Genomic DNA, 15,968 nt, shown 5'->3' with positions numbered 1-15,968 from the left:
GAGTGATAGAGAGAAGTCAAAGAGCATATATTTACAGTGTTCATTTCTAAAACAAACCACCAACCCTTTGTTCCAAAAATAACATTTTTATTCCACTAACAATTAAGTAATACATAATATAACAATTCATACAATATAAAAAAAACCACATGTTTGACAAGGTTGACAACGTTGTGAATTTAAATTAGACTTCCACTGATGAAGGTAGTTGGGCCATTGATGTACATTACGTTTCCTAGCTAAATACAAGAGATATCCATGACGGTCACAAAACCATCGATCTACCTTTTCATCGTTTCTAGAAGAGTCATGGTCAATATAAGTCACTAAATATTTTAAGGAATATCAAAGACTGCGTTGATGAAGAAAAAAGATACAATATTGTCCACACACCATGGAATCTTTTCCTTGTAATTCCACATTATTGAAGCGAGTCGTTTGTTCATTTCTTCTCATAAATTCAATGATGTCGTCGTCTAAAGGCGGTAATCCATACGAATCAAAATACTCCACACAGCATCGTAGGGAAAGTAGACGGCTAAGCTTAAGCTGGAAAAGATTTGGATCGTGGGCCCCGTTAAAGGCTGAATTATTGACGATGCCAATGATTAAATGTTGGGGTAACTGTCCTTGGAACAGATGATCTTCGATCTTGGATCAGAGTTCAGCGGCAATGGTGAAAGCTTTCACTTCGTATATATACTTGGCAGTCGTTGTGCTCAAAGTATGAATGTTGTCGTTTAACACTTTGGGTAACACTTCCACGCGTCGCATGTAGAGTCTGGATTACTGGATGATGGTTTTATACTTGTCGGCATTGGCCTTCAGATGGAAAGTGGTACTGCTACAATTCAATCTGAGACAGACATCCGCTCCATTCAGTAAATACTTTTTTTGCAACCACATGTCCAAATGCAAACGATACACCAGTTCTAAACTATGGGAGCTGAATCCGCCAAAGAGGAGACGGGATGAAATTCTACCCATTGAGATTGTTGCGTCGCCATAATGATGGGTGGCATGGCAAACAAATTCCAGTTCCTACTTGGAACATGCGCAAGACTCTCTGTGCATCATTTTTTTCTCTCTGTGATTTAATAATTAAAAAGATCTGAGTCTCAGACGGTTCTTCTTTTCTTGGTCTTTATAGCTCTGGATGTGTGGAGGCTTATGAAGCTGTGTTTTTGTCGTCTCTTTCTGCCTTGTCCTTGCTGTCGTGTCAGGGAAGCAGGAATGCCTGACTCGGTATCAGCCAGGGCATTTATAAGAGTTTCGCGTCGGCCCAAGCTGTCTTTGCGAGTTTGAAGCAAATTATTTTGCTTGCTCTCACATTGACATTTTGGAGAAATCCTTTGCCTTATGTCAACGCGTCATCTTTCAAGGGTTGCAATCTTCGTGTCACCATCGGTTTCAAAACGGGGGCCACCGAACGAAACGCCCATTTCAACATATCTTCTAAAACATGTCTTCGCTGTCGAGCGACTTCTCTGTACACTGGATACATGACTCAGAAGTCGTTAGAGAATCGTTTTCGAAAATGGAGTTTCACCGTGACTTTCCTTTTGGTGAATGGATTCTTTTGTCCCAGATCTCCTTTTATAGCAATGTTGACAATGTCAAAATACGAATTACTGGCGGGCAAAATAGTGAGGATATACAAATTCACGGTGAAAGTGATAGGTATTTCCACCTTCTTCATCATTGGTCATGGCAGAATCCACTCTGAAAGTAACGGTACGTCTGTACGTCCCACCACGTTGTACTCCACCACATCGGATTACACAAAGATCAAATTCAATCCTTGGTTCAATTCTAACTGGGAATGAAATAACTTTAAAAAGCGGGTGTTGAGGGAGATGCTGATGTCAGGCATGGATGATATTCGTACCTTGTGTTAGCCGCATGGTTTCACGTGGAGGATAACATAGACAATGAAAAACATTAAGTGATAAGATGATCAGTAACGAGCGGCATCGCTTTCGCATCCATCAGGTTTGACACGCACAACATCACTTTCCAAGGCAGGTATTGCAGAAGTAGTCATAGCAAAGTTGCCATGATGTAATACTGAATCGTTAAGGTCACAGAGTACAAAGTCCCTGCCATCGCAAGGCACATCATCGCACTCCATTTGAGAATCATCGAACTTGAATGATCGCCTTCCTTCCTTTTGATCGATGTGGTTTAAAGTGGTGCCTTCCAACTCAAGCATTTCTCTTTGAATTTGTTTTGGTCTTTCGGAGTGTGGCACCAGGAAGGATAGCCAAGGGCTTCTTGTTTCAGTTTCAAAACCTAATCCACTTAGTCTGCGAAAATGCTTTTCTGAGTCACGTTGCCCTTGTGGTACTGTTCTGTCTTGGGAAAGTGGTACATTTCGTACACTTATAACAGTTGGTATCCCAGGTCCAGAACTTAAACAATTCCACGCTGACCCACGTTCCAGTCAAGGCACGTTCTTTCTGGGTGTGCTGACAAGGTTGGTCATGGTTGCACGTTTCGGCACAAGTATGAAACAAGGAAAACATCAGTTTTCCTTGGAAAACGTTAGGTAAAATGGGATGTTAAAAGTCTGTGGGAGGCTAGACTTTGCATTTAATTAATCGTTCGTATTGTCGAATTTTGTCCACGTCGATGTGTTCCGACAACAACTGTGGATGCCCTACGGAAAAGGGACAATAATTGCAAACGTAACGATACAGTGAACACACGTCTAAGTATTTGATTTCTTCTCCTTTCTTATCGTCGACGTGGCACAGCAAACAGGTTGCATTCGTCCATCCTCCGTACAAACTGTCCCGTGGGTTCAGAGGTCCACCACCTTGTAACTTTCCACGATGCGTTTAAACTCAGGATCGGTTTTCAAAAGACGATCGTACTCGTGTTCCCACATTTGCACCAATTGGTATTCTTGCTGTCCTAACTTCAAACGCCGTTGACAAGTGGCCTCGTACAAATCTCCCATGGTACATTGTAAAAGCTGATTTTTAGTGTCATGTTGAGTGTATCAGGTCGGATATCCGTGAAATAAGAATCCGTTAAACTTATATACTATATTAGGGTTTTCTAAGTCCCAACCATCCACTGAATACTTTTCGATGATCTTTTCGCTCCTCTGTTTCGGGCATGTTGGATCTATTTGTCTTCCTTGTCAGACAAGTAACATAGACAGCGTAGAGCTTTGACAGAGTATTTGCGTTTAACAAAATTCGTCGTTTGAGGGCGAATGACAGCCAAGGTGTTCCCGGACATGAACCGTTTGCGTTACACAAAGGAACACGCCTTGGCAATGGTGCAGGCTTTTTTCAAAGGATCTATCCCTCTGTGCTCCATGAACAGTTTTCGAAATTTTCCATAGCATCGCCGTAAAATATTCACGTCGGTGCGATAATACTTTAACATTTCTTCCTGAATGTCGTGGGGTCCGAGGCGTGAGTGTGGTACCAAGCGTCGAAAGCTTATCGTTGATCGGTGCGCATGTTGTCAGAGTCGTAGAAGTGTGCATCAGGTAAATGGGGTAGAACGGCATGCTTATTGACTTCGGTATTGAAAAAGTGCGGTAAACAGCCTTTGACCATTTCTGACATTACGCACGTTTTAGGCATTCGGCTTATTGACATGGCCAAGTAACTCCTCGAATCTTTAAACTGCACTTGCCCCACTTGCATGGAAATGATTTTGGCTTCTTTGAACGTGACTGTAGGTCGTTCGGTACTTTGTTCCGTATAGTATTTTAGAAACAATTGTCCATCGTATCCCGTGAAAGTGTGAGCCATCACCGTGACATAGTGATGACAATGTTCGATGTCCTCCACGTCTCGTCAATGTGGTCTAAGATCCATTGGGCACAACTGGTCAGCGTGTTAGGTCCTCAAAAGATTGTTTCACGTCCTCCAAGAATTTTGCTACAGTGCGGACAATGACAAAAGATAGGTTATTGGATGCACTCGATAAGCCAGGCACAAATTAGGAATGTGAATACCGATCTCTTGCAGGCATTCGAACTCGAAAAGATGGAATTCCCTTTCTTATTTTGGTCATAATCATCTTCTTCTTCGTGTTGGGGTTGGTACTTTTGGTGACAAATATGATATCGTTTCTTTCCTGGAGCTATTGATATGTATGACGTATACACAAGCAGAACAACATTTCAGGAGATGGCAAGCGCTTTTCTTCTGTAAACCTTGCGTATTCAGATGTTGTTGGTAACAAGTAGGGCTGACAAAAGTTCGCTGACAGGCTGGGCAATGCACTCGTTTTTGTCTTTCGTTAAGACACAGTTTACTGGCCAAACATCCATCACATTTCGATCCACAATGCTTGTGTTGCTCTCGATTGTTATAGCCATAGTCGCATTTCTCACGATAATAACCGAAACGCAGGAATGCAGTAATGCTGGTAGTGACATCGAAATGTTCATCGTGATGATAGACGTGAATGTACTTTCCATCTTTGAAAGTTTTGCCTTGAAACAATAGAGGTCCACGCACATTTTGAGGGTGTACTTTCAACGTGTAGCGTGGAGCCAAGTCGTCTTGCAAGTTTAGAATTTCATCAATTCCGCAGGGTCTAATTTTGGATAGGCCGGCTAGCTTTAACAGGAGTTCTTCTTCTCTTTGTTTTTTTTTTTTTGTATCGCTCGGTTCGATTTTCGAATGTTATCCCAGACTCTTTACCATTCTACCGTGTCCTTTTTTGCATGCGTTGGTCCCACCATGATTACACGGGCTAAACACATCTTGTGTTGAGAGTTGCTAATTTTGAAGAAGATCTTTTGATAATGCAAATGTCGTTCACCAATTACTCTTTCTGCGCTGTCCAATCCCTTTGGGAAGAGAAACGTAGGCCATGTTCAGTGTCGCTTTTCCATCGGTTAGATTACTGTACGTGCGTGTTGAATAATGGCAGTGACTTTGGAAAGTTCAGTTCTGATGGTCTGCTAAACTCGATCCAAACAGGGGCTTCAGACTGTTGTGATAAATGGAAAGTGTCAAGCGATCGTATCTGCTTCTTCTTCTTCTTCCTGTCGTTTTTTCTTGCCTCTTTTTCTCGCTGTTGCTGTTGAATGAGAAATTCCTGTTCTGCTTCTTTCTGCTGTTGCAAGCATTTATCGAATTCTTCTTTCTGTCTGTTTAAAATCCTTGACGTACGGTAAGGAAGGAGAAGGTTGTGAAGGTACTGGTACCGGAACAAATTCTTGTGAAGAAAGAAAATCCACTAAATCCCAATTAAAATCGTTCTCTTCTGGAAGTAGGTCTGGGTTTGCTTCGGTAGCCGCTGCATTGCCATCACTCCTCGGCGCCACAGTCGATGTACCCCAATTCATGGACTTCTTAGTTTACGTCATGTTCTAAGTCTGTCGCATTGATTCACTGCGTACAGACGCTAACGCACCTATATAGAGAATGTAACGTCACAGACAGCTCCTTTCGGATTGGAAGACAGACTCCGCCCTGTGACTGAATTTTGTAACGCGTGTTAGGATTAGTGAAAGAACTCAGTCCTTTTCAATCCGCTCTTCCAATATAAATAACCAGTTCACCTCATTCCCTTCACCTGTTCTCGTCAAAAGATGTGGACTAACGTAGAATCGTCTACCCTCCTATCGTCGATGCTGTTCCACTCGGACTATACTATGTATGTCAAATCATCATGGGCAATTACCCATATGATTGATACAGCCGTTTGGAAACGAAAAATCTATGTGGAGAGGCAAGGATGTCTGAAGAGAGTCTTAATCTACGGCCCTGGGGTCAGACTACGTTCGAAGGAGGGAAGAAGATCCGTGCTATCCTTTCTGTGTTAACTGAATGGTGTTAACAAGAAAAACCAATGGCCCGTTTCATGGCCACTTCATTGCCTCGAAACGTTTTACTCTCTTGCCATATTTGTGTATTTGCTCGTTTGTCTATGTCTGTGTCTCAATACACGCTTCTATTGTCCCTAGAGTCTCTATTACTCAACCATGGTACTGACCAAAGGTACCGGTCGACCCGTACCGTCAGCCAGTACCACGCGGAAGTTCGTCTAGAATCATCACTCCGATTTTTGTTCCGCCAAATTTTAAAAGTTTTGTTCCGCTTTATTTTAAATCTTGTTCCGCTCTCGGCGGAACATGTTATAATTTATATAAAGTTATATGTTCCGCCCGATTGAGGTCAGCCACTTGCAACATTGTTGACAGTATACAGTACCATGACATTACCCCTGTTCAATTCCTATTGTTCCTAAACATTCCCATCAACTTTCCCTTGTTCCGCTATAGTCCTACCCATGCTAAATTTCCCCATGTTAAATTCCCATTTTCCCCAAAGTGCAAACGACCAAATTTAACATAGAAGTCCCACTGTCCCTGAATCGTCCCCATTCACTACTAACATTTGCTTGATTTTCCAGCCCTGGTGTTAAAAACTTTTAACCCATCCATACTATAGCTCGAGATTCGTGTGTACAATGGGTCAAACTAAGGCAGACAGCTTGATCTTCTCTGCATGACACTGTAGAGCTAATGGCACTTTATCACATCACTGTAACTGATAATAAGTTCTCATCAAATTATCGGAGACCAAGTTATCAAAACTTGTACTGAATGACATAACGAGTTTGGGCAAATTTTGTCATACGTAGCAAACTTCAGATAAACACACGTGAAGTCGCCGTTGAACTGTTTTTTTCCTCTTTCTTTTCTTTCTTGGCTGTTTATAAACACTTTAAACAACATTTTGTCCAAAATAATAAAATATGCTATAGAAGTGAAAGCATTATTCAAGTTAGTTTTTGAAAGATCACACAGATTCTCTTAAACAGTGCATACTGTTTATTAATTAATATCAATAACTGATCTAGGGACCTTAAAAAGAAAACAGCTATGCAAAAGTTGTAGCAATACTTTTGACCTTTGGTAATGAAAGATTCTCTTGCACAGAAAATAGAAGAACATAATCGAATGACTCTCACTCCAGGATTATTAGATGGTTCTGAAATTATAAAGTTGTGCAAATACATTTCGGTCAAAACTCTTCAGGTTTTTATTTAGGTAGTCAGTTAGGAGCAACATCGGCACTTTTGGACTATAACAATGGACTACGGTCAGAAAATATAGTTTTTAACTCTTTTTAAAGTCTTAAACAGTGTTAACAATTTATTAAAGTCTCAAACAACAGTATCGTAGGGAAAAATGATACCAATACATGAACATGGTCATTTTGTGGTCAGTTTCACATCTAAATATTAAATATTAAAGCAAATTTGGATTCTGTACTATGCCCATTCATTTAAAATACAGCATATATCTCTCTATGTCGCCAGGATTCTTTCAAAATATCATTAATATAAAGTATTCTCGAGTAACATAGGAATATTAAAATGTCACAATAGAAAAAGGAGATCCGGATGTTAACATATTACGTTATAGCCATATTGTTCCTAAAAGTGTCCATATATGAAACTTAAAGAGTTTCTAAACCTCTCTCTGCATATGTATGAAAGTTAGCAGTCCCTCTCTATTTATACATGCAAGTTAAGTTACCTTTTGATATAGATAATTATCCATACCCTGAACTACAAAATCCAAGAATCATTTGAAAAGTGGGTTTACCGCTCTCTCTCGCTCTCTCTCTCTCTCCGCATCCCAGAAAACGTCTTTGATTCCATCTCTTTCTTCACACATGCTAGTTAACATCTATGTTTTGATATAGTTAATAATCCATGCCCTCAGCTATAAAAGTCCATAGTAAAGAGGAATGTGAAATTCTCTCTCTCTCTCTCTCTCTCTCTCTCTCTCTCTCTCTCTCTCTCTCTCTATATATATATATATATATATATATATATATATATATATATATATATATATATATAGATATGCAAGTTAACAGTCTCTCTCCGTGCACTTGCATGGTAATAGTTTTTTTTACGCAGTTAATGTTGCATTAAATCTAATAAATTATATTCTAAAACATATATTTGTGGACATATAAACCATCAAATGTGTTTTGCTTCCTCACCAGTGTTTGTTTGTTTCAATTTCAGTCGAAACAACTGCCTCAAAATTCACACTCACTCAACTTTAGATTGCCTTTTACACATGCCGTGATTACTGCCAAATTCATACTTGGAGTAGGTTTGAATCAAGAGTCACATACCAAGTTGAAATTTACAGCCAAAATAGAATTTAAATTATTTTATGTCAAACTGGTCCCAAATTTCTGCTTAATCAAATTTAATAAGGAAAACCGTTGTTCAGCTTATGCATTTTCATGAGGAATAACAAGTAGTGATTTTACAAGTTTGAATAGTGTTGCAAGCATAGGAATTCCATTCTCTTTGATCTGACTTACTTTATTTTAATATTTAACAATGTCTCCATTTTCTTTAAGTTTTTTAAATTCATCCCTATCAAATGTATCGTAATTTCTAAGTTCTTAATCTTAATCTAGATGCCCGAACGTTATATATATAACACTGACATCTTCAAGCCACATATCGTTACCTATTTGTTGGTGTACACTAGCAACATTGTCAATGGCTATTAAATTTACCTTTAATCTGATTACAATGGAAAGCTTTACGAATTAGTTTAAATGTCTCGTACAGAGATTTTAATTTCTCAGGCATACAATACACAGACGGATCAGGAAAAAAATGTATTAAATGTTCGTAACTTTGTTAATTAGTCTTTTGAAAACAAGTAACATAATCTGTTCAAGCCATTGTTCAGTAAGTTTTTTAATTTGATGAATTTGTCCTTTCTCACTTTGCCTATTTTATTAACCTAATACTTTCTGTTGCGACTTCATAATTTAAAAGAAGGAAATTGAAGTGTAATTATTATTGTTCCTATTGAGCAGTCAATCATTTACAGATTTAAAGCATGTCCAGCCATCGCGTATCGGAGGGTTTCAGTAACGTATGGCTCACTACTCTACAAAGTCCTGCATGTTTGTTCAGTTACATTTTCTAATATCTGTCACTTGGCATTACTGAAACACTTTTTGGCAACACTTTAATTACGATGACATATACACCAAAACAGACACTATGTTCCACTCATGAGTCCTTGTCCTATCATGTTGACCTGTACCAGTCCCGATCATGGTATTCACAGCATCAGTACCATTTCTAGTATATTCTTATAGGTGTATTGTCCGGCTTCAAAGCATTAACTATACCGTCAAATATACTCACTCATCCCAGTGGCCGATGTTAAATTTAAAACTCTGTAACCATATCAACTGACAATTCCAAATCACAACACTACTGTTTTGTAATTACATCTGTTGTGTCATTAGTTAGAATTGCATATTTTTCAGTCTTCATTTTATTAATAACACCTTTTTTAAGTTTGGAGCTACATACTCACACAATATTGAGTTTGACTGTGTATATCTACATTTAAATTCCTGAGTAATCCAGAAACATGGATTTAAAAAACTTAGAAGCGTGGTCACATAATTTAAAACTGAAGTTCTGATAAAAAAATTGGATGAAGTGTATGTGTTAGTAGAACTGAAGTAAGAATTAATAGAAGTTCTTAACTGAGTATTATTTCTACGTAGCTCAGTATTTTCATGACGATTTATGTCCAGAATTCCTCTAAATGTTTTTTACACATCTGTTTCAGAAAAAACAAAAAATATATTAATGACCTATTGTAGATTTTAAACACAAACTTTTAAGATCTGGACGCTTTACAAAATAAAACGTATGGGAAGAGTACTTGACGTTATATTTCTTTGTGGGATGCGACGTTAGGGAAGAGTACTTGACGCTATATTTTTGTGTGGAATGAGACGTTAGGGAAGAGTACTTGACGCTATATTTTTGTGTAATGAGACGTTAGGGAAGAGTACTTGACGCTATATTTTTGTGTGGAATGAGACGTTAGGGAAGAGTACTTAACGCTATATTTCTTTGTGGAATGAGACGTTAGGAAAGAGTATTTGACGCTATATTTTTTGTGGAATGAGACGTTAGGGAAGAATATTTGACGCTATATTTCTTTGTGGGATGGGACTTTAGGGAAGAGAACTTGACGCTCTATTTTTGTGTGGAATGAGACGATGTTTCAATATCTGGAATCTGCATGGGTCTGGAAAAAACACACAACACATTACTATAAAAGAGGCCAAAATGACAACCAACAAGGCCAATTAATGCAAAACACCGGTAATTTAAGAATACTTAAGAATCACATCTCAGCATTTTGTGCTCAAAATAAAATGTTATACTCTTTGAAATGCATGATTGTTAATTTTCATCTTAACACGTGCAATATTTATCCATTAGGCAATGTTGCACAAATTAAAAATATAGTTAATTAAAATTTTTATATTTTGATCACATTTTCAACAGCTTGTCGTATCAGGGAATTGATGGCATCATCATATTCTTTTGTTAGATTTACATCTATGTCGGATGGAACCGTGTGATGCTTCTGTTAGAATTACTGGAAGAATAGCCAGAATGGTGTCTTTTGATGGTTTGAGTTTCATTTGAAAATTGTTAAAGTAACAGTTAATCAAAACAAATAACACAAAAATCATCGTTTACCATCTGTAAAAGTAATGTTTCAAAGTATATTATATTTCTGCATCGCCATTAATCATCTAAAGCATCGGTTTCAAGTATTTGTAGTAGCATATAATGTAAAGGAATCTATAAATAACTTACTGTTGCAACGACAGACGGATAAACATTATATTTTGTATCAATAAAAAAAATTATTTTATAATTCATTTCCATATTAAACTGTTTTTTTTTTTTAATCGGGTTTAACTGTGTTGTCGTGATGTTTTCCGGTCTAAATAAATGAAGATTAGCGCTTTACGTTTTATTTAACGCACTGACCATATCAAGAAACAGAAATTTATATTAAATTGGAAATATGAAGTTTCGTCCTTTCTTTAGAAACATAGATACAAGGAATGGCTGAGTTGGTGAGCGTTGTCTTTTTATTCGCTTAGATGTTGTTATTTGCTGGCAGTTCCCAGTCCTTTCCGGTATATATGGCTGGTTAAAGCTTTATACATTTCCCGTCGATAACATTCAAAATAGCCGAAGGATTAAGAATTATAATTATTACCGAAAAATATATTTTTCTTTCTATTGTTTTGGTAGAGGTTAATCTGACTTTCCATAATATTTCAAAAGTTTCATGGATTCTGGTTCTCTACTCATCTCACTTCAAGTAATTACCTGTTGGTCTGCTTGCCGTCTTCTTCGACTCTTTCATGCATCAAACGTTTTTCTAACCTTTGCACGTAGGTCTTAAATTTTTGAAATTGATTTGGAATTTTTGTAAACATCGATTATTTATTTTTCATGTATTTTTGTATCTATTTGTATTTGCTGGCTTTCTGTATCAAATCATTGTAAGTTTTTGCTGTTGTTGGTTTGTTTTGTTGATCGATTATGTTGTTTTAGACTGTATGATTTTGTGAGTGCATCGGCTGCCTTAGATGAGTTTGATGGATTTTGGGTTGTGAGTGCGTGTCCAGGGTCTGTTCTTTTGTTATTCGTTTATTTTCACTTTCTTGCTTTATTTTTCCTTGGCTTTGTCTCCTCTTCAACGATTATTATTTTCTCGTTGCTTCGAGTCAGTTCTTTCCCTGTATTCTTTCTCTTGTCTGTTTTTTTTTGTTGCTGTTTTGTTTGTTTCTTATGTTTTCTCTTTGGTCCTTGTCGCACATTTGCCTGCATGTTTGTTTCTTTCCCGCGTGCTGCATCCGGTTTAGCAATTACTTTTGCTTTTATTCCTTTTTGTAGGAGTTCACCTTCTTTCTATTTAAACAAGATTCTTCTTTCCATTACTTTTAGGGAAGATTGTGAGTACTGATTTGTGAACCTCTTTGACCTGCGGTTTGTCTTTTTGTATTTTACCTTTTTGTTGAAGTGTTCGGCATTTTATGGATGCATGACCATCATATTCTCACTTGAATCATTTGCGGTGGTATCTACAACCTTCATGCCACGTTTTGGATTAAAAACCGCGTATATATAAGAAAGCTGGTATGACTTATGCACGTTATTTATCTACCTCTATTATTACAATCACTGTTTAATCTGCTGGTATAGAATGTGTGTTTGCGTCCTTGCTCAATTCTTCAGTGTTTGGTTGAATTTTCTTTATTATTATTGGTGCCTCTATTATCATTACCACTTTGTCCATGACTCAAAGGGGTCCCTATCGTAAAATGTATTTGTCTTTATTTGGATATACGATGAATATACGTCAGTTCTCGCCTCAGGTAACACGTTTTAATTTATCAAAGTATCCTCAGACTGCTAATTAAGTTAAAATCTCTGCCAGGTTTATTTTCCCATGGTTTCAAAAAAGGTAAATGTCTTGTGCTCCTAGTCGTCTCTTGGCCACTAGCATTTTGTCCATCTTCTGTCACCCTCATGGTTGTTTGGAAATATTTTTCCAGAACTGGATTTTCTTCATCAGGTCGAATATCTACAAGAAGATTAGACTAAGCGCGTATAGTTTGTACGAGTAATATTCTTATGTACAAGTGAGCTAAGCTTGTACACGGGTGAGCAAAGCTCACAGTTCACAGAACCGGAAAACGTTATTTGTTACTTGCTATTTTCCCAGTTTCTCTTGATTCTGTATATGTATCTCTTTTATTCCAACAGTTGTTCAGTACTGACCAGATTGTGGAGATGTAGACTTTGAGATGGCCCTCTTGGACAACTGTGAAAATCTAGATCTCCAGAAAATTACAGTAGTAACACGACCAATTAATTTATGCAGTTATTTGGCAACTTACAACTTATATTTACTTTTGATTTGTGTACATTGTATAAATGTATGCATGTTCTAATAATACATGTGTTTTAATGTATCGGTAATATTATACGTAATTATACGTTGCAAGTATGTTTTGCAATTGAACATTTTGGGAACCAATTCCTAATATTTAATTTATACTTGTGACATTTAATTGATTTTTAAAAGTATTTAAAGTAAATTATTGCCTGGACGCCATGCATAGCCTATCGTGCGCTGAAAAATGGCGTTAAACCCCACAGCAAATACATAACGCCATTTTTCACCACAGGTTATATATATATATATATATATATATATATATATATATATATATATATATATATATATATATATATATATATATATGTATATATATAAGTACCCAATGCGATAATAATTTGGACCATTGTTATTCGTGCTATTTAATTGAATTGTACCTGATTTTTTGAAAACATATTAGATTTTCCAAAAATATCAACAATTAAATGTAAAAACAAAACGAAACAAATCAAGAATTGTAAAGTTATTGGTGCTCTATTAGTCACCAACTCTTTTCATTAATCTAAGACATAAGATAAGACGGTTTCGTTATCAAACAACATTTAATATACCGAAACATTTAATATACCGAAACATTTAATATGCCGAAACATTTAATATACCGAAACACCGAAACATTTAATATACCGAAACATTTAATATACCGAAGCAATAACAAGATTTATAAGATGGCTGTCCTGGATGAAAGATAAATTAAGATCATTTACGACCTAGATATTGTAAAAGGTCTTAAGGTCTTAAGGTCTTTTGTCGATATTGCCACTCATTCAGGAGAAATAGCGATAACAAATGTTTTAATGGCTGGCATGGCGTCCATGTCGGATTAAAGATTAGCATCGTTTACATTTAATTCGAACTAGGCACCATAAAAAACATTCTGGTGAAAAACCCATGTCAATATGACATTTCGTTTTGGAGTCTATTTGTTTTGTTTTCGTAGGTCTAAAGCCATTTTCTTCTGCACGTATTGATACTATGACTTTCAAGATATATGCTGTGGCCGCCATACTGGCTATCAGTTCACAACCATTTCATCCATTGCCAACTGAATAATAAAAGAAGTCTTTACATGAAATCCATATATTGGTGTGACAATCCGTTTCAGAGAAGCAGCGACAAGAATTTCAAGACGTCTGATATGTCTGATATCACGTACGGCCTCGATTTCACTATATGAATTCCACGCTAAAAAAGTAACAAAGGTATAACAGTTGATTACTTCAAACATGAATTAATGATAGGATCTAGGTCAGCATTAGATACAAAGTTCTATTATTAGGTTTTCGAAAAACTGAACTGAATTTCTGGAAAATATCAAATTCAGTAAATAAAATTACATTGCAATGGCATGTAATGGATTTAAAAAAAATAAAACCACCAAACAAACAAGTGAATTAAATTAAATATAAATTAATTCAAATATACATAACACTTCCCCCATAAAAAGAAAGAGTTTTATGATAAAGCTTTTTTTTAACCATAGATTCATTATACATGAGGTTAAAACAATAAGAGAACTCTTATGAATTATACAAAGTGTAAATGAAATAATACATTTATATACACGGGAAAGTGCATCTGCTATTAAATTATATTTTCCCTTGATGTGCCTGATGTCAATAATATATTCATGTGACAACAAACTCCACATTAGTAGTCTTTGATTCTTTTCATCTTGCCGATGAAAGTAAGGGGCTTGTAGTCACTAAACATACTAATCGAAGAAGGAGCTGAACTAATGTAAACTTCAAAATGATGTAATGCCAATATCATAGCTAAACATTCCTTCTCGATTGTTGAATCATTTTTTTAGTGCTTATTTAGTTTCTTAAAAAAATAACACACAGGATGATAAACACCATTTTCGTTTTCTTGAATCAATACTGCTCCAACCCCAACATTACTTGCATCAACACTCAATTTAAATGATTTGCTGAAATTTGAAGCTGTAATAACTGGCAATTTAAATGATTTGCTGAAATTTGAAGCTGTAATAACTGGCACGCTTTAATTATGGTTTTTAACTTATCATAAGCCTCCTGACATTTTTCAGTTCAAAGAATCTTGTTTGTCTTGCTCAATGAATTTGTCAGGGGTTCAGCAATTATAGAAATATTTGAACACAATTTCCAATAGTATCCAGCGATACCTAAAATCGCATTACTTGCTCTTTTACTAAGAGGCACAAAGAATTCAGACATAGCCTTGACCTTAGCATCTATAAGTTGAACTTGTCCGTGTCCCACGATATGTCCTATAAATGTTAAACTAGCACCGCAAAACTCACCTTTGGATAAATTAATTGTCAAACTTGCTTCAGTGAGTCTGTCAAAGAATTTCCAAATTGTCGCTAAATGTTCTTTATAGGTGCCGTTGTAGATGATGACATCATCGATGTAAGTTCATCGGTGTAAGCATTACAATTATTTAGACCAGAGGTGATCACATCCATAAGACGTTGAAAAGTACTTGGCGACCCTTTCATCCCAAAAAACATCACTTTATATGGGTAAAGTCTGGAGTCACGAATGCCGAAATTTCCTTTGCTTTTTCCTTCAAAGGAATTAGCCAAAATCCTTTCAGAAGGTCAAATTTGGTGACATACTTGGCATTTCCGATCTTATCAACCCATTCATTGATTCCTAGTATGGGAAATGAATCTGTTTTTGTCACACTGTTCACCTTCCTACACTCAGTGCTCATTCGGAAATTTTTATCTGGTTTTAGAACAAGTATATATGGTGAACTCCATTTCACTGTTACTGGGCTCTATGAAATCATTCTCCATTAAATACTGAATTTCTTTTTTCATGTATTCCTATTTGAGAGGGTTCATCCTGTATGGGTGATGTTTTACAGGTGTGGAATTTACAATTTCAACGTCATTCAAAAGTTTGTTTGTTCTTGTAGGGACATCTGGAAATAAGCGCTCATATTCAGATAATAAATGTGTAAGTTCATTCCTTTCTTGTTGTTGCAAATAAAAAGGTTTCTGGTCTAGATCGTTCATAAGTTCTGAATACCGAACATTTGTCACTCCAATATCAGTAGCCTCCGATGGTATTCCTTCACTTAAATCTTCATTGAGTGTGACAGGTACAATTAACTTAATTGCATGTTTAACCTTGTCATCTCTCTC

Source organism: Sinohyriopsis cumingii, chromosome 17 (assembly GCF_028554795.1).
Source record: "Sinohyriopsis cumingii isolate HCF-2022 chromosome 17, ASM2855479v2, whole genome shotgun sequence".
Classification (NCBI taxonomy): domain Eukaryota; kingdom Metazoa; phylum Mollusca; class Bivalvia; order Unionida; family Unionidae; genus Sinohyriopsis; species Sinohyriopsis cumingii.
Note: the sequence above shows the minus strand (reverse complement) of the source record.